Source organism: Callithrix jacchus, chromosome 6 (assembly GCF_049354715.1).
Source record: "Callithrix jacchus isolate 240 chromosome 6, calJac240_pri, whole genome shotgun sequence".
Taxonomy (NCBI): domain Eukaryota; kingdom Metazoa; phylum Chordata; class Mammalia; order Primates; family Cebidae; genus Callithrix; species Callithrix jacchus.
This window is the reverse complement of record NC_133507.1, coordinates 48,772,718-48,792,479: the sequence shown is the minus strand read 5'-3', so window position 1 is coordinate 48,792,479 and position 19,762 is coordinate 48,772,718. Positions and strand designations below refer to the sequence as shown.

The 19,762-nt window shown below is 36.3% G+C and overlaps 1 long non-coding RNA gene across 6 annotated transcripts in view; it reads left to right on the top strand.

Annotated features, from left to right (window-relative positions):
* Positions 1 to 19,762, top strand: part of LOC118154541 (uncharacterized) — a 310,862-nt gene that overhangs the window by 74,687 nt on the left and 216,413 nt on the right. For all 6 annotated transcript variants that reach the window (XR_013519318.1, XR_013519317.1, XR_013519316.1 and 3 more), the window contains exons 4-5: positions 13,082 to 13,194; positions 16,072 to 16,243. This is a non-coding gene — a long non-coding RNA (uncharacterized LOC118154541). The remainder of the gene's footprint in view (positions 1 to 13,081; positions 13,195 to 16,071; positions 16,244 to 19,762) is intronic.

The window sequence follows — 19,762 nt, the reverse complement described above, 5'->3', positions numbered from 1 at the left end:
AGAGGGTATCATACCCATGTCACTAGCCTGGGAAAAGATCAAAACTCAAAATTCAAAGTATGGTTCCTACTGAATCCACATGGCTTTCACACCATTAGAAGGTCAAAAAATTGTAAGCTAAACCATCATAAGTGGGGCCTATCTGTGTAGCCTAATACCTACACCTTACTTTTTAGTTTCTATTGTCCTTTTCAAAGGCAGAGGCAGATGTGTACTTTGGCAGGTTGCTTTTACTATCAAATTTCCCTTTTATTAGAATTGCCTTTCAAGTTGAATAAAAGAGCAAGACTCAACTGTATGCCATCTTCAAGAAATCCATCTCCTAGGCTTAAAGGAAAGAGATGGAGAAAAATCTACCACACAAATGGAAAACAGATAAAGCATGGTTGCTATTCAATTTCAGACAAAACAGACTTTCTTTTCTTTTTCTTTTTTTTTTTTTTGAGATAGAGTCTTGCTCTGTCACCAAGACTAAAGTACAGTGGCACAATCTTGGCTTACTACAATCTCCACCTCCTGGGTCCAAGCAATTCTCCTGTCTCAGCCTCCCGAGTAGGTGGAATTATAGGCATATACCACCATGCCTGGCTTATTTTTGCATTTTTAGTAGAAATGGGATTTCACCATGTTGGCTGGGCTGGTCTCGAACTCCTGAACTCAGGTCATCCACCCTCTTTGGCCTCCCAAAGTGCTGGGATTACAGGCGTGAGCCACTGTGCCCAACCAAACCAGACTTTAAACTGACAATGATCAGAAAAGACAAAGAAGGGCACTGCATAATGATAAAGTGTTCATTCAACAAGACCTAACTATCTTAAGTGTATATACAACCAACACAGGAGCCCCTAGATTGATAAAGCAAGTTATGAGAAACCCATGAAGAGATTTAGATAACCACACAGTAATAGTGGGAGACCTCAACACCCCACTGACTGTATTAGACAGATCATCGAGGCAGAAAACAATCAAATATATTTGGGACCTGAACTCAGCATTTGACTAAATGGACCTAACAGACATCTACAGAACTCTCCACTCAAAAACAACAGAATATATGTTTTTCTAATCTGCATATGGCACATACTCTAAAATATACCACACAATCAGCCATTAAACAATTGTTAGCAAATTCAGAAGAAAAAAAAGAAATAGTAATGATACTCTTGGACCACAGTGCAATAAAAATAGAAATTAATACTAAGAATATATTTCAAAATCATATAATTACATTGAAATTAAACAATCTGTTATTGAATACCTCTTACACAAAGAAATTAAGGCAGAAATCAAAATATTATTTGAAACTGATGAGAACAAAGATGCAACATACCAGAATCTCTGGGACACAGCTAAAGCAGTATTGAGAAAAATTGACAGTGCTACTAAATATTCACATCAAAAAGTTAGAAAGATCTCAATTTAACAACCTAACATGGTATTTGTAGGATCTAGAAAAAGAAGAGTAAATCCATCCCCAAAATAGCAGAAAACATGAAATAATCTAAATAAGAGCTAAACTTAATGAAATTAAGATGTGAAAACCAAACAAAAGATCAACAAATCCAGGAGTTTGTTTTTTGAAAGAATAAATAAGATTGATAGACCAGTTGCTAGAGTAATAAAGAAAAAAGAGAGAAGATTCAAATAAACACAATCAAAAATGACAAAGGGGACGTTAGTACTAACCATACAGGAATACAAAAACCCTCAGAGACTTTTATGAATGCCTCTATGCAAACATACTGGAAAAACTGGAAGAAATTGATAAATTCCTAGAAACATACAACCTCACAAGATTAAACCAAGAAAAATTGGAACCCAGAACAGACCAATGACTAGTTCTGAAATCGAATTAGTAATAAAACCTACCAACCAGAAAAAGCCCATCACCAGACAGATTCACAGCTGAATGTTACCAGATGTGTATAAAAGAGCTAGTACCATGCCTGCTTACACTATTCCCAAAATTGAGGAGGAGAGACTCCTCCTTAACTCATTCTATGAGCCCAAAATTATCCTGATATGAAAACCTGACAAAGATAAAAAAAATGAGGCCAATATCCTCGATGGATAGAGATGCAAAAAATCATAAAAAAAAAAAATCCAGCAAACCAAATTCAGCAGCACATCAAATGGCTAATCTACCATGACCAAGTAGTCTTTATTCTTGGGATGAAAGGTTGGTTCAATATACACAAATCAATAAATGTGATTCATCACAAAAATAGGACTTAAAAACCACATCATCACCACAATAGATGTAGAAAAGGCTTTTGATAAAACTTAACATTCCTTTATGTTAAAAACCTTCAACAAACCGGGCATTAAAGGAACATACCTTAAGAGCCATCTATGACAAACCCACAGCCAACATCATAGTGAATGGTCAAAAGCTGCAATGAGAAGACAAAGATGCCTTCTCTCACCACTACTATTCAACATAAAAAAGGAAGTTTTAGCCAGAGCAATCAGGCAAGGGAAAGAAATAAAAGCCATATGAATAGCGAAAAAGAAAGTCAAACCACTCCTACTTGCAGATGATATAATTCCATACCTAGAAAACTCCATGGTTTCTGCCCAAAAACCCATAGATCTGACAACTTCAGAAAAGTTTCAGGGTACAAAATCAATGTATAAAATTCAGTAGCATTTCTATACACCAACAAAATCCAAGCTGAGAGCCAAATCATGAATGCAATCCCATTCACTATAGCCAGAAAATGAATAAAATACCTAAGAATACAGCTAACTAGGGAGGTGAAAGATCTCCTCAGTGAGAATTACAAAACACTTCTGAAAGAAATCATGGATTATACCAACAAATGAAAAAACATTTCATACTCATGGATAAAAAGAATAAATATTGTTAAAATGGGCTGACAAAAACAATTTACAGATTCAATACTATTCTCATCAAATTATCAATAACATTCCTCACAAAATTAGAAAATACTATATTAAAATGCATATGGAACCGAAAAGGGTCCAAATAGCCAAAGCAATCCTAAGATCAAAGCTGGAGGCATTATATTACCTGACTTCAAACTATACTGCAAAGTATACAAGAGTATCATAACCAAAACAGCATGGTATGGGTACAAAAACAGACACATAGACCAATGGAAGAGAAAGGAGAGCCAAAAATAAAGCTACACACCTACAACCATGTGATCTTTGACAAAGTCAGCAAAAACAAGCAATGGAAAAAGGACTCCATATTCAATAATGGTGCTGGGATAATTGGATAGCCATATGCAGAAGATTGAAACTAAATCCCTTCTTATACTATATACAGAATTCAACATGTATTAAAGAATTAATTGTAAAAATTTAAAGTAGACAAACTCTAGAACATAGCTTAGAGAGTACCATTCTGGAATAGGCCCTGGCAAAAATTCCATGTTGAAGACTCAAAAAGCAATTGTAACAAAAACAAGAATTGATAAATGGGATCTACTTAAACTAAAGAGCTTTTGTACACAAAAGAAACTATCAAAAGATTAAATAGACAACCTAAAGAATGGGATAAAATAGTTGCAAACTATGCATCCAACAATATCCAGAATCTATAAGGAGCTTAAACAAATTAACAAGCAAAAATAAATCACATTAACAAGTGGGCAAAGGATGTGGACAGTTTTCAAAAGAAGACATACACATGGCCAACATTTTTTCAATCATATGAAAAAATGCCAAATATCACTTATCATTAGAGAACTGTGAATCAAAATCACAGTGAGATACCATCTTACACCAATCAGAACGACAGTCAGAAAATAACAAATTGAGGTTGTGGAGAAAAGTGAATGCTTAAAACTGCTGGTGGGAATGTAAATTAGTGAAGCCTTTGTGGAAAGCAGTTTGGTATTTTCTCAAATAAAACAGAACTACTTTTTGACCCAGTGATCTTGTTATTGGATATATATCCAAAGAAATATAAATCATTCTACCCTAAAGAAACAGGCATGTGTGTGTTCGTTGCAGCACTATCACAATAGCAAAAACATGTTATCAACCTAAATGCCCATCAATGGTAGCTGGATAAAGAAAATGTGGTACATATATAACTTGGAATACTACACAGACACAAAAAAAACCACAAGATCATGTCTTTGGAAGCAACGTGGATGCAGCTGGAGGTTACTACCCTAAACAAGCTAGCAAAGCAAGTGAATACCAAATGCCGTATGTCCTCACTCCACTAAGTGGGAGCTAAACATTGAGTACACATGGAGAGAAAGGAAGAAAGAAAGAACAGACTCTGAGCCTTATTTGAGGGTAGAGGGTGGGAGGAAGGTGAGGACTGGAAAACTACCTATTGTAAATGATGCTTTTTAGCTGAGTGATGAAATAATCTGTAACACAACTCCCATAACACACAATTTTTACATCGAACATACCTGCAAATGTACCTCCGAACCTAAAATAAAAGTTAACAAAAATAAAATAATAAAATTGCCTTTCAGTTGGAGCTGATGTTATCTTTGTTGTGAACACTCATCTCAGCAGCAAACAAGTCACAGCTGAGGCAACTGGGAATTTTGATCATGAGATGATAGTAGGTACTTAACAGCCTGAGATGAGAGCTGCAGTCAATTTGGCCACACTGGGCCATGTCCAAGTCTAGGATGCTGATCTGAGGGAGAGAGTAGAGACATGGGTGATTTATGGGAGACAAAGAGAGATCCTTTAGTGCCTGCCCTTCTGATTCCATTTCTGAGATTCTTGTGTTCTGGTTGTTCTTCACTTCTTGTCTTTGGATGCCTTTGGAATTTGCATGTTTTCCTTCATGTTAAGCCCTGTTTTCAATAAGCTAGACCTTGAGGATTTCTGTTTCTTACAATCAGATATACCCTTTCTAGAGCAGAGGTTTTTACATTTTCCTCTGAATAATTTTCTTGTGATATCTATTTCTTCAGTGTAACCTCTAGCTCTTATTTAATCAACTTGGATGGCATTGTTTTGTTTTTAACTTATACCACAACTCCAACTCTGATTATTTTCTTTACAATTAATAATCTTACCTTTTGGAGTTTTACACCATATTTGGTAATAATTTCTAAATTGTATAATATTCTTCAAATAATTTTTCCTTATATATATTATAAAACAACAAGCTTGAAGGCATTTTCTGATTTTGAAGCTTGTGTCATTTTAAAAATGTAGAGGTTCATAAAATATTTGCATTCATGAAAATTTGTAAAATATAGAAAAAATTTTTGCTGGGAAATACATATTTAAACAGCCAGTGCTTAAAGTTGTTTGAATATTTTTGGAGGTCTGTGAATGTAAGGAAGTGGCATAAATTAGTGGTTGAGCACATGGAATTGCATGTCAGAGAGCCGTGGATTTAGGTTTTCTTTCTTACTGTGTGATCTTGCGTAAATCACGTACTAATTTCCAACTTTACTTATTGTGTGATCTTGGGTAAATCACTAAATTCAAACTTTCTTATCTGTGAAATGGATATAACAGTAATGCTTTCCTTCTAAAATTATGAGAATTATATGGGGATCAGTATAGCTCTTAGCTATATTTTCTAATATAGTAAGTTAAAATAAAGTAAGTCTAACACATGCCTAGCACATAGTAAGTTCTTATTAATGTCAGCTTTTACTACTATTACTATTAGGAAGTAGTGGGTAATAGTGTTATTGATCTAATGAAGGTTCTGAGAACCAAAAGTTAAATAAGCTAAGTTTTATTATTTTCCAAGAAGCTTGCCAGTAGACTATGAGCTTCTAGAATGAATACTAAAGATTAGATTTACATTTTAATGTTTTCCTTAATTATGCTTTTTTCTTCCTTTTTAGGAAGTTTGATTACTATAATTAAATTAAATCAAATTAATGTAGTGATAGGTTTAGATTATAATTTTCCAACTAATGTAGTGAGATACTGTCAACCATTTCTTTTTCATTTCTAAGTGTTAATTTTTTTAAAGAAAAAATAATAACCATGTACTCATTATTTTAAAATTACCAGGAGTATACACACACACACACACACACACACACATATATATAATGGATATATACACACAAATATTTTTGTATAAAAGTAAAGAGGAAATACAACTACTGTAGTTTTAATTTTTGTAAATAGTCTTATTTTTCTGGGGAGAATTTGAAGCCCGATACGGAACTTTGCATAAGTAATGAGGAACCAAATGTTAATCTCCAAGACTCTAGGGGAAAATGTCTTCAGGACATGTCAGAAACCTTCATAGCAGCCTCTCTCATCACAGGCATGGCAGCCTAAGAGAGAAATATAGTTTTGTTGGCCAGGCCCAGAGTTCCCCTGATCTTTGCAGCCTCAGGACATGGTGCCATGTGTCCCAGCTGCTTCAGCTCCAGCAGTGGCTATAAAGAGCCAACATACAGCTCTGGCCATTGCTTAAGAGAGTGCAAACCCCAACCCTTGGAGGCTTACACATGGTGGTGGGCCTGTAGGTGCACAGAAGTCAAGAATTGAGGTTTTGAAAACTCCACTTAGATTTCAGAGGATGTATAGAAATGCTCGGATGTCCAGGCAGAATTTTGCTGCAGGAGTAGAGCCCTCATGGAGAACCTCTACTAAAGCAGTGTGGAAGGGAAGTGTGGGGTTGGATCCCCATATAGAGTCCCCACTGTCACATTTTCTGGTGAAGCTGTGAGAAGGGGGGCACTGTCCTCCAGACACCAGAATGGTAGATCTACCACATCTTGAATTGTGCACCTGGAAAAGGTGCAGGCACTCAGTGCCAACCTGTGAAAGCAGTTGGGAGAGAGGCTGTACCCTCCAAAGCCACAGTGGCAGAGCTTCCCAAGGCTGTGAGAGCCTACCTTTCACATCAGCATGCCTTGGATATGAGACATAGAGTCAAAGGAGATTATTTTGGAACTTTAAGGTTTAGTGACTACCCAATTGGAGATATTCCGTTTTTGGGAATGAAGATCTCTAAATTGCAGATCCCAAAGTTGTAGGGACAGGAAGCAAAAATTTTGCTATTGGATCATTAAGAGTAACAGGGAGAGAAGCTACTTCATTTTCTACTTCCTGCTTCCCTAAGCAATAAATCTTGACTAATGGGGAGAAAAAACCAGCATTATATGTTGGTCATTGGTTCAGAGCAAATGCTCTATGCTGAACAACATTATAGCACTCCATCAAGTATGACCATTCAGTTGGCGTTGTGTCTGAGTCTTAAACATTTTTTCCAGGAAACATGGTAGGATCAGTAAATTCAATGAGCAAAAAAACTAATTGTTGCTCTTCACTTACTGTAAAACAAGTTCCTTGGGCAGAAGCAAAGTTAAAGATACACATTTTAGTGAATAAAGCATTCTCTAAGTTTACAGATGGTTGTTTTTACTAAAGCCTTTGGGCGTAGAAGTATATGTTGCTGAGCTCATGAGTACCTTTTATTTTTACTGCTGTAACTACCTTATTAATGAGCTGGTACAGCAATGTCTCAAGTGGCTGAGGAAAGAGGCTGACTGACATCTAGAGAATGAGTAAGGTTGTCCACCTGGTTATTAAAATCTCTACTGCTGGAGGTCTTCAGTGAGCATTAATATGGGACACAAATGTCCTCACACTCTGTGTTCATTTTTTAGAGTTTGATTCATATGTTTCTTTTCTAGAACTACTTTTCACCAAATTCAATCATGTTTCTTCCAAGTCCCTGTCTATCTAACAATTGTCAGGCCTTGCTTAAGAATCAGCATAGCTCTGTATCTCTGGCCATCTCTTATTCTTATTAGGCAAAATAAAATTAAATTAAATTTAAAAAGGTGCATTTCTCAGAGTTACAGCTTCTGGGAGGATTGTCCCAGAGTAGGACTGTAATGGAATAACTCTCCACTTTTAGAAAGTGCCAACGTACTGTGTGGAGCCATTTGTAAACCATTGCCACATCTTTCTCTTCAGTCGACTGATTAAAGAAACTCACACAGCTGTGGGCTGGTACAGTAGTGGAAATGTAAGAGGAGCAATGGAAAGCTGAATTCCTTACTCATGCATCATATTTGTGCTTTTAGGAATTGCTGGTGTTGATGATGGAGTGCCTCTGTTCACTCCCAATTTTATGGGGTGGTTAAATCCAAAATTAGTTATTGATAGTCAATTTAATTTTCAAGATAATTTGGCAGTCCATTGTTAGTTATCTATTCTCTACTATAATCCTACATAGTCCAAATTCTATTTCTGAAAAAGTGAGTGATATCTACAAAGGATGGTGCAGTTTAGCTCCTAAATCTTAAAGTTCTATACTTAAAACAAAATATTTATCAGCTCTACAAAATTTCCATTATAAAGCATAAACTCTTCAATCACAGTTCTGCTGAATTATATGGCCTAAATGGCAGAACAGCTTACATGGAAAGCTGGACCTTTTGCACATTTTTCTCTTATTTGAGTTCCTCTCAAAGATAGCAGCCTTTTGGATTACTCAATAATTGAGTCAGAGTAGTATGCCCAAATGAGGCACACGTTGCCTTCAGAATCCAAAGAGGCCCACCAGGAGTAATTGCTTTCTTGATGTTGGGAAGGGCCAAATTTAGCAGCTTTCTTTTTACCTTGGAAAAGATATAATGCCATGGCTCTGACCATCGGACCCATAGAAACTTTTCTAAATTGTTTTGGAATATGAGTATCTTACCGAGGTGTTTAAGGCAATTACTGCTTTCTGCACACCAAATCTAATCAGCCTGGCATTATTAATGTAGACCATCAGCATGTCTTGTGTAGTGGAGAGATGATCAAAGAAGATTCCTGCAGAATGGATTATGACATAGTATGTCAGAGTTGATACAGATAGTTCTGAAGTCTATTTGTGGTGGTATATCAAACAAAAGCATTCACAGGATCAGTAGGATGATCCCAGGAACCCAGAAATGTATTGATTTGCATTAGTAAATAAATCACATATGGAACTGAAGTTACAGTAGTCATCATTACCAGTTTAAGTTTATAGTAATACACTGTCATTTTCCAGGATCCATCTCTTCAATACAAAAGCAAAATATGCAAGTTGAATAGACATGTGGTAGGAATCACCCTCTCTGCATCCTTCAAGTCCTTAATGTTGGCACTTATACCTAAAATACCCCAAGCAATGAAGAACTACCTTTAATAATTTGATTGGTAGAGGTAGTTCTAGAGGTTTCTAGTTAGTCTTCCTCACCATAATAGTCCTATTTCGTGAGTTAGAAAACCAATGTGGAGATTCTGCTAGTTGTTTATTATGTCTTTACTTATAATACATTCCAGAAGTAGGCAAAAAACTGTGGGTTGATTTTAGGGACATGTTGATGAGAAAGATGCTTTTCAAAACTTCATTAATGACTTTACCTCCATAAGCCTGTCTATACTATGGCTGACTAGTCGTCCACTATAGTGGTATTTTGGGTCTGTTGCCCTGGAACTACTCTTGGTACCAAGAATTATAGTAGTTAGCCTCAGTCAGGAAAGCAGAACCACTATGGGCATTATAGAATAAAGGATTTATAATTAGCTAAGAATTTGCACAATTGTAGGAAATGCTAGAGAAATAAGCGTGTAAAAGGAAGATTTGGGAATCAATGAAATATCACTAACCAGAACTTCTGAGGCACTGGCACAGGTGAATAAATTGGGGGTTGTCAGGGAATACATTTGCCCGCCAGTGTGAAGACAGTGAAGGAAAACTGCCGAAGCTGGAGAAGTCTATAGATAGCTGTTGCCTCTGTGTCTAGGGGTGGGTTGGATCTTATTGTTGATCAGAAAGACTGGCAGTAAGGGAAAAGAGCTGGACACGGAGTGAGGGTGAGCGAGAATAAGCTAGAATTTACTACATTTATGCATGTATCTCTCAGTGTGTGAAAGGCAAAAACAAGGTAGACTCTGACGATAGCTCTGCATCTGTCTCTCACTATCTCTAGCCAGGATAACTTTCAGAATATAATCAGTGCTCTCTCACTTTTGCTTTCCAAATCTTGTGAGAATTTCTTTTTTGGCCACCTCTGATAGGGAAGCTTAAGGGAAAGGGATTTGGGGAAACATTTTCAGATTGGTCAAGTTGACACAGAATAAAACCTCCACAGCCCTTGTGCAACCTTCCAGCTTCTTTTTATTTTTTATTCCTCCAGGGAGAGCACATAGACCACGTGTTGAAACAGTGGTATCATAAAATCAAAGTTTCTTTCTTTTTATTTTCGCTGAGTGACTGCAGAGAGGACACTTTCCTTGGAGAGTCATGCAAACTACCAAGAATTTGTGAGGGAAAGATAAACTTTTGTATTGTTAATCCATCTGAGTTCTGGGGGTTGTTACAGTCTTTTTGCCTATTCTAATGAATACACCCTTTTTCTCCCTTAAGGCAAGGGAAATCTTTGATTAAGCAAGATGGTTTTTGTTTGAAGGTTGAAAGGTAACTTTGGCAATCATAAAATCTCATGCATTTTGAATGTGGTTATTTGGGGTGAAGTGTTTTGGGGAGTGGATTATTTTTTTACTGTTTATCACAAGTAGAGGTGGCACATAGAAAACAGAATAAAAAGTCTGAGGGTTCATCTCTATTATGTTTTTGATTTCAGAGAGGAAAATGTTATGTTCTGTGAAAACTATGCCCCAGACTGAACTGAGGATCTCCAGCGTTATCCTTATGTTTGATGGCTTCTGATTCTGGACCTAGCTGAGTAAACTCTGTACTGTCCCAGTGCCATTTTGGCCATATTTTTCCTTTGTTTCTGATGGATTCTCCTTCACTTGCTCCAGTGATTTCTGCCTTCTTGCTCTAAATCTCTACTCCCTGAGTTCTTAACTGTGTCGTACATCCTTATGCGATAGAAAAGACTCTCACGTATGAATTTTATTTCAGTCATTATCTCCTTCTTGAATTCTACTCTCACGTCTCCAAGTTCTGTTTAAATGTGCACTGTCATTTCTGGCATTCCACTGCAACAAGAAATTCAATATCTTTGAGGCCAAGCTCATTTGCTTTTTTGATAAATTTGTTTCTATCTCATTTTTATTTTCCTGTTTTTCAGTGGGTTTTCTCTTTGTATAGTCAACCAAGCTAGAAACCTTTCTTTACCCTTTATAACCAGTAAGTCATATTCTATAACTTTTTCTTATTTATCTTTAGATCTTCAAATTTCTCTCATCCAGAGGCCATTTATAAGACAGGACAATATTTAGTAGCCAAAGAAGGTTATGAAATTACAGTTATAACAGAATTGTGATATACTTTAAGATAATGGAAGATTCATTCACAACTCAATAAAGACCTATTAATAATAAAATCCTATGGCCTTTTAGAATATTTTTATGTTTTAATGCCTTATGCATCCAATTTAAACTTATTCTAAAAAGTGAAATTTTACTATTTTATAACAGTGTTTGCCATTTTATCCTCAAACATATGTGATATTTTAAATATCCCCTATAAAAGTTATATGTACAAACAAGCAAATCAGACTTTAAGAATACTTGTTATAAAGAAATGTTAATGAATGAGCACACATCTCTTATTCAAAGAGAACATTTAAAGTTAGTTTAGACAAGTTTAAAAATCATTGATAACCAAGGAATCTTGATCTTGTTGAACAAACTTAGACAACTTATTAAGTGTGAAAAAAAATCAAATGGCAACTTTTATGTAACTTGTTTGTTTATTTCTGGAAAATAAAGGGTGAACTGTAACTTGATTTTGAAACAGTAATGCTGTAAGAATTTTCAGGACAGGGTAATATTTAGTAGCCAAAGATGGTTATGGAATTACAGTTATAAGAAAGTTATGATATACTTTAGGATATTGAAAGGTTTATTCACAACTCAATAAAGACCTACTAATGATAATGCCAACAGTGTTTCATTGAGTTCTACTCCTTTATGAATCCAGCCCCGGCTCAAAGAAATTCACTCTTAATGGTACATAAAACATGCTCCAGACAGTTGCTTATCGTTGTGAAGTTGACTTCAGAGGTGCTTATTTCAGGGACTTCTCCTCTGTTTCTTAAAAGGCTTGTTAGCTTATCAGCTCCATTAGAACCTGCTTCCTTAAGGTTGATGGACCTTAAGGAAGTTTCTGATATTTGGCCTTATGTTATGTCTGTTTTCTTGTTTTTCACAAGAGTAGCATCTACAATGATCAGATTCTTAAAGGGATCACTGTTCAGAGTTTGATATCTATATCTATTAATAGATTTCTTGCATTCATTTCTTTACAATCACTCTTTCTTTTTCTTTCTTTCCTACTTTCCTTTGCTTTTCCTTTTTTTTTTTCCTTTCTTTTTTTCTTTCTTTCATCCAGCTGTTAACACTGTGTGTCAACTTGATTGGGTTGAACGATACAAAGCATTGATCCTGGATGTCTCTGTAAGGGTGTTGCCAAGAGATTAACATTTGAGTCAGTGGCTGGGAAAGGCAGACCCACCCTTAATCTGGGTGGGCACAGTCAAATCAGCTGCCAGTGAATATAAAGCAGGCAGAAAAATGTGAAAAGGTGAGACTGGCTTAGCTTCCCAGCCTACATCTTTCTCCCATGCTGGATGCTCCCTGCCCTTGAACATTGACTCCAAGTTCTTCAGTTTTGGAACTCAAACTGACTGTCCTTGCTCCTCAGGCTAGAGATGGCTTATTGTGGGACCTTGTGACTGTGTGAATTAATACTTAATAAACTCATAAATGTATAATATATATATAATCTATTCCATTAGTTCTGTCCCTCTAGAGAATCCTGACTAACATAGATTTTTAGTACCAAGACTGGGGTGGTTTTAGAGGAACAGAATATTAAAGATGGAGTTCTTTCATTGGTTTTAATATGGAGTTGGCTGCTTAATATGATTAGACCCCAAAATGCTAAGGACTCTACTTCTAATAATATGGAGAACACTGATAGTCCTTGGCATGAACTGTTTAGAGAGATATGTAAAATAAATGCATTGACACTCCTGATTAATTGCTCATGAGAGGCAAGGAGTTTAGTGACTCTATACATAATATCTGTAACCATATGTGGAGAACCAAGAAATATAATTAAGCTGGTTGGTTGTTCCTATGTTCAGTGTACAATGTGATGAAAGAAAATGATGAACTCAAGGATTCTTTCTCCCAGCTTCAGAAGCAGATGCTGAGCCTCAAATCTGCTAGGATTGTCCTGAATGAGAGTCTTATCTCCTGCAGAGAAAGAGCTGAAATTGTTGAAAAACAGACACAAGTTCTTATCATGTGAGTGGCTGACCTGAAATGAAATGTGCATGCACAGCCTCATCAGATGTCTACTGTTAAAGTGAGGGCATTTATTGGAATAGAATGGGACCCTGACACTTGGTATGGAGATGTGAGGGAGGAGCCTGATGAAGCTGGGGAAACTGAGTTTGTGAACTCTGATGAAAGTTTTTTGCCATTAGGAACAGCTTCCTCATCCCCAGTAGTGGCCACATATCTTTTAAAACCATGCTGCCAGCCGTCTTTTCACCTTTGTCTGAGAAGATAAACCCTGCACTGCCTAAGGCAACAGTGATGGCCTCCCCTGAGACAGTTGCCAGGCAAAATAATGTTGATTCTTTTCAGAAGCCACCCCCAACACCCCTGTTTGCTTCTAGACCTATAACTAGACTAAAGTCACTGTGGGCCCCTAGAGATGAGGTTGAGAGTGTGATCAAGGAGGACCTGTGCTCCACTCAAAAAGAACTTCTTGAGTTTTCTAATTTATATAAACAGAAACCTGGAGAATAGTCTTTGGAATGGATGCTAAGGGTGTGGGATAATGGCAAAAGGTACATAGAGTTGGATCAGGCTGAATTTATTGATTTTGCTCCACTAAGTAGGAACCCTGCTTTTAATGTTTCAGCTTGAGGAGTTAAAAAACATGCTAATTGTCTATTTGCTTGCTCAGTCAAAATACAGATTAATGATGGCCCACTGTAAGTAAGCTGAAAATGCCTCATCTCCTTTGGTTTAATGTGGAAGAAGGGATCCAAAGGCTTAGGGAGATTGGGATAGTGGGGCGATTTAGTCACTTTAGACCTACTCATCCCAGCTGGGAGAATACAGAATATATGCCCTTATCAATGCCTTGTGAAATAGATTTGAGTGGAAGTACACTCAAGGCAGTCAGAACAAATATGACAGATACAGAGAAAGCATAAAATACTGCTGTGTGTTCAGGTAAATGCTTTCAAATTGATGGAGCAAAGAATTCATTTCTGCTTTGGCTGAAAACTCAAAACCAGTATTTCTAAAATTGAACTCATGAATTCTTCCTTAAAATTTTTCATCCTAATTATTCTTTCTTGAAAAATAAAATTGAAAATTAAATGAAAATCTGGATATCACCTTCCTTCTCTAATCTTCTACCTCTATTTAGTTAGTCAGCTTTGCTGCAGATTTTACCTACTTATTAGCTCTTAGTTCTCCCTTCCCTCTTCATTTTTTCCATCAAATTCTTCAGCCAGGTCTCATATCCTTATTCCTTCTTTCCTTCATTCATTCAATAAATATTTACTGGGTACCTATTAGTTTACCTACATTGCTAACACAGCAGTATTTCAGATCTATAAATTTGACCATGTCTCTCCTCATGTATTTTGAAGAAACCACCAAGACTAAGCTAACAGTTTGCTCTCCAAGCTAAAAAATTCCACTGAAATATTTTAAGCTGAACAGTAGTATGTCTCTATTTGCATTTTATAAAAACAATGAAATGACCAAAGATGGGGCCCTGGAGAACAACCCATTAAGGCGATATATGGTCGGAGTGGAGCTGGTGACAGATAGTGTAAAAGAGTGGAACAAAACACTGGAAGAGAATGGAGTAGCCAGAAGAGGATGGAGTTTTTAAAGGAGGAAGTTAATAAAAAGATTTTTATCACAGTAAATCCCACCAAGAGAGGGCAGGCTCTCACCAATATCTGTCGCTCTTTCTTCTTTTGGGACAGTGAGTGAGGTGATTGGAGAGGGCAGAAGTTCCCACTTAGGGGTTGAAGCTATAGAATGTGAGGAGTGTCAGAAAATAATTCCCTTACTCTTCCCAGCTTTTCATCTCATGACACCTTGGCTTGATACTTAAACCTATGGTAGACAGGAGAGAAAAGAAGCAGTTTGTAAGGTCAGTCCTGTATTCTGTGAAGTCACTACCTGTCACCATCCTCCATTCATTGTTACTCTCTTTGAATGATGGTAGGCAATTCATATTTTGTTCCTAGAATGATCTGAAATGGGTGAAAAGAAGACTTATTTAAAAATCTATTATTCTGAATTTTAAGTTTTTTTCTACTACATTTCATATCACAAATTATATTTATTCAAAATTTAGAAGGAATTACATATTCAGTCAAATTATAGTATTAAAATGCTCTAGATAGCACAATGCCAGCAGTGAAAACATGACCCAAATTTGCAATTTCAGTACACCTTCTAATTATCAAATTGCTAAGGAAAAATTAATACCCAGAATAAATTTGCTTCTAAATTAAATTCCTAAAGAATTAAAACTTAAATTTATCTTTCCATTATGTCTTATTATGCTGATTTTCAATTGGGTTGGAGTTTTAAGTCAATGGGGGTTCCTTCAGCAGCTGTAACCTTCAGTGTCTTATGCTGGGCTCCTTTAAAGAGGCTTAAGAATCAATAGGACACACTGGATCATCACAATACTTCTTGGTCACTCATATGATTGAGAAGTACAAAGTCTATAGGTGCCATAGCAGCAGTACTAGCAAAATAACATAACCAAAGTTTAGAACATAACACTATTCAGGCCCTTACCACAGATGTCAGCCAAGGATCATACATTTAGTGGCATATGGAGACTAGAAAAAAATAAAAAGATAGAGATATTTTTAGCTTTAACTTCTCTATGATAGTGGTCAGTTGGCTATCAATAGTTTCCACTCTATAAGTTCAAGATTTTTATAGCTGTATAAACAAAAATCCAATGAAAAGCAGCAGTGTGTCCCATATGCTTCTTCAGAATAAACTTTCATTTTTTACATTTTTAATTCCCTTTTTATTGGTTAATCTTTATGATTTTAATGTTATTGTCTCTACCATTTATCTTCCTCTTAACAGGACTTGACTTGTTTCCATTCTTGGTTTCTTTAGCAGCATGAAAGAAACAGAATGAAGGTGGACACAAGCAAAGCTCTGTCAGATTTCATCTACCATCAAAATCTCAACTTCTATAGATCAGAAGATGTTTGCTCTAGCCCAGTACTTCATATTCCAGGCTGAGATGCCTCCCAATAGTGCATACATGAAAATTCTGCTCCACCTGGTAAGAGTCTTTCCTGGTTCTAGTAATGATCTTATTCATTCTATGTAGGGCCAAATCCTAGAAGCTATAACAGTGCCTCTCCAGTTCAGGAAAAAAAAAACACATTGTATTTGCCCTTATGATCACACTATCACTTATTCCATTTGAAGGCTTTGAAAATGTCCATCATGACTGCCAAGTTGAATCCTTTTTTTCTGGTTAAAATCTTACTGTGGTTCTCAGCTCAAGCACACTACTCAAATTTTTGCATAAAGCTTCACTTGCTTACTATACTATCATATTTAGCTATAGAGCCTAAGCCTGTTGATATAAATCCATACTCATGTAGACTTCCAGAAAAAATAAAAGCTTCTGCTGACTTCAAGTTTCAAAGAACCAAGAAGTGATCACTTGTTAAAACTCTTCATTTCAGCTACGTTAAAAAGTTCAATAGATCCATGTAATATTTTGATCTAAAACTAAGTCTTGGAATTATTCTTATAGTTTTCCAGCTGATGCACCTTGTGTTGAGAATTTAGGATGACAACTGTACTTCTCCCTTAGTTTCAGGGATTCTGAAATGAAAAAATAGGAGTCAGATAAAGATCAAAATATCAGCATCACTTGTTGAAAAAGTAGATTAGAAAATCTTGGCCTATATTTGAGGCCAAAATGAGCTCCTTCTTATTTTCTCCCTGAGTTATACTACCCTTCCTACTAGGCGGCACAATGGCTGAAAATTATAGGTATCACTTTTCACACTGCCCTAGTGAAAAGTATTCAATAAAGCTTGCAAGCAGGCAACTATAAAAATAATAAAATCAGAAAGGGCATTTCACACAAAAACAGTGACCTTTATTTCATTAGCTCTGCTTATTATCAACAAAATGCTCATTAGTATTAGAAAGATTTGAGATCTGATGAGTGAAGACATTGGCAGTGTTTTCAGTCCCAATATTTCCAAAAGTATGAATATTATTATTTTCTTACCTGAACAGGCATATAAGAGGACAGAGAGGATGATTCCCCCCTGCAGAAGAGAGGACAATGTTAAATACCACACAGAAAAGTCAAAGGAAGGGTCAAGAAAGATGAGAATAGAAAACTGCTCAGAGAGTCTAGCATGGTAGACTTTATTGGTAATTTTAAAAATAGCAGTTTCTGTGAGTCATTGAGAATCAAGTGTACTTCAGAATCGCATAGAGGGCTTGCTAAAACACAAATTGCTGGGCTTCGCTTCTCAGAGTTTTTGATTCACTAGTTCTTCAAAAGGGAAAGTTGAACTTGCATTTTTAACTTTCCAGGGTGTATTAGTTTGTTTTCACACTGCTATAAAGACATACCTGAGACTGGGTAATTTATAAAGAAGGGTGGTTTTATTGACTCACAGTTCTGCATGGCTGGTGAGGCCTCAGGAAACTTACAATCATGACAGAAGGAGAAGAGGCAGATGAGAGATGGACGCAGGTGAGACAGCGAGCAAGAACAGGGAAAACTGCCTTATAAAACCATTAGATCTCATGAAAACTCACTCACTATCACAAGAACAGCATGGTGGAAAACACCCCCATGATCCAATTACCTTCTGGTTGGTCCCTCCCTCAACATGTGGGGATTATGGGGATTACAAATTGAGATGAGATTTGGGTGGAGACACAGAGCCAAACCATATCACCAGGTAATGTTGATGCTGTTGGTCTGGAACCACATTTGGAAAACCATTCCTATATAGTTTTGAGGGCAAAAGCCAACATGCAATTCTGGAGTAAATGGACTATGAGAAAGTAGAAAGGTATATTTACTATTTTTTCAAGGAACTTGGCTATGAAAAAAAGTATAGAGATAAATAAATGTTGGGACTAGAGGTTATATGGAGTTGATGGATTTCCATTAAGTTATGCAGGTATCTTTATTCTCATGACATTTACAGTAATTGAATTGGTTTTGTTGAACATTTACAACTGAACACTAGTACAACTGATCCTTTGTAGTGATTATGTGCTGGATGTCTTCTATTTGTCCCAGCAGATTCAACTCTCCATTTTTAACCGTGTTCTGTAAGCTCCCTTGTCATCTGGCCTGCTGTTGAGTTTGGCCAATGGTGATCACTGGCGGAGATCAGAGGGAAGGAGGAGGATGAGGTTGGAGTTATTATTCCTGACTTCCTCCTTGCCTGGTTGCCTTGAACTGGCTGTGTTCCATGACAAAAGACCATTGTTCCTCTGAAGGCTATTATTTCTAAAAGACTCTCTTCTTTCGGATTCTGATAACTGTTGTCTCCTTTAGTTCCTATTATTTGTATTCTTTCCATTCCCTAGCCAAACTTTGATTAATTGAATAGTCTTTTATCAGACATTCTTTGGATTATTCTATTTTGAGGATACCATTTAAGAAGCTGAATGATATGAAGGGCACACACAGGATGCATGGGTGTGTTACTGTTGCTATCTTGTAGATTTTCTTTTGAGTTACAACCCTTCCTCCACTTTCAGTCCATGTAATTCAGGTAGTAACGACGATCCTTCTCTAGATTCAGGAATGGGCATGTGGTATACTGTAGATTTCTTGTACAGTTCAGCTCAGAGAAGGGCATTTGATGTGATTTTATCCAGTGAAATTCAAACCGTAGGCTAGATATATATGAAAGACGTCCTTTCCTCCGTGATTGCTAAGCTGGTATTTTGTAAGCATGGATCTTCCCATGCGCTTTAACATTGCTTATGAGATCCTGCCCAGAAAAGAAGGCCTACGGAGGAAACAGAAATAACAAATGAAAAAACACAGATTTCTAATTATGTCTTTCAAAAACATAGATTCAGCTGAAAGTGGCTACTAAGTGTTAATATTTATTTTCATGTAATTTATAATAGAAATTGTTTTACTCATTTATTTCTATTTTCTTCCTTGTTCTCTGTGTGTGTTCCAATTTTCTACCTTTTGCCTGTCTATACAGCACTGTTTTGAACTTTCCCCAAATCTCCAGCTTCTTCTTAAATCTACCTTTCTAGACTCCAAAAATATATTTGTACCTACATGGTCCCTCTTGAGCATCTTTATAAAAACTGTATCAGAAATAAATTCCACCCTAAGGAAAAAGTTGATTTCAAAGACTTTGGTGATGGAGTAAAAAATACTGTATTTACAACCTTATCAATATATCTGAGGCTTTCAGATAGAAAAACTTAATTGTTGTCATTTTACATCTATGGACCCCAAACCATAAAACTACATGAAATTTTTACAGAATTACTTCAAAACTATCATTTGTTTATACCTTGTACTACAGCTGTGTTGGTTAATCTACCATATCTTGAACTAACAAGATAATAAGCTAAATCAGGCCATAAGACATTTGAGCTATAGAAATCTAAAAAAGCAGGAAGCAAAGTAAGAATATTACCTTGGGGATAACAGATAAAAATTAAGTGTTAAAATAGGCATAGGACTTTGATGCTTTCTGGATTTTGAAGCTAATCAGCATCATTCACTAAGTGCCAGAGAAATTTAAATATATATTCCAAGCTCTAGAATTTGATAACA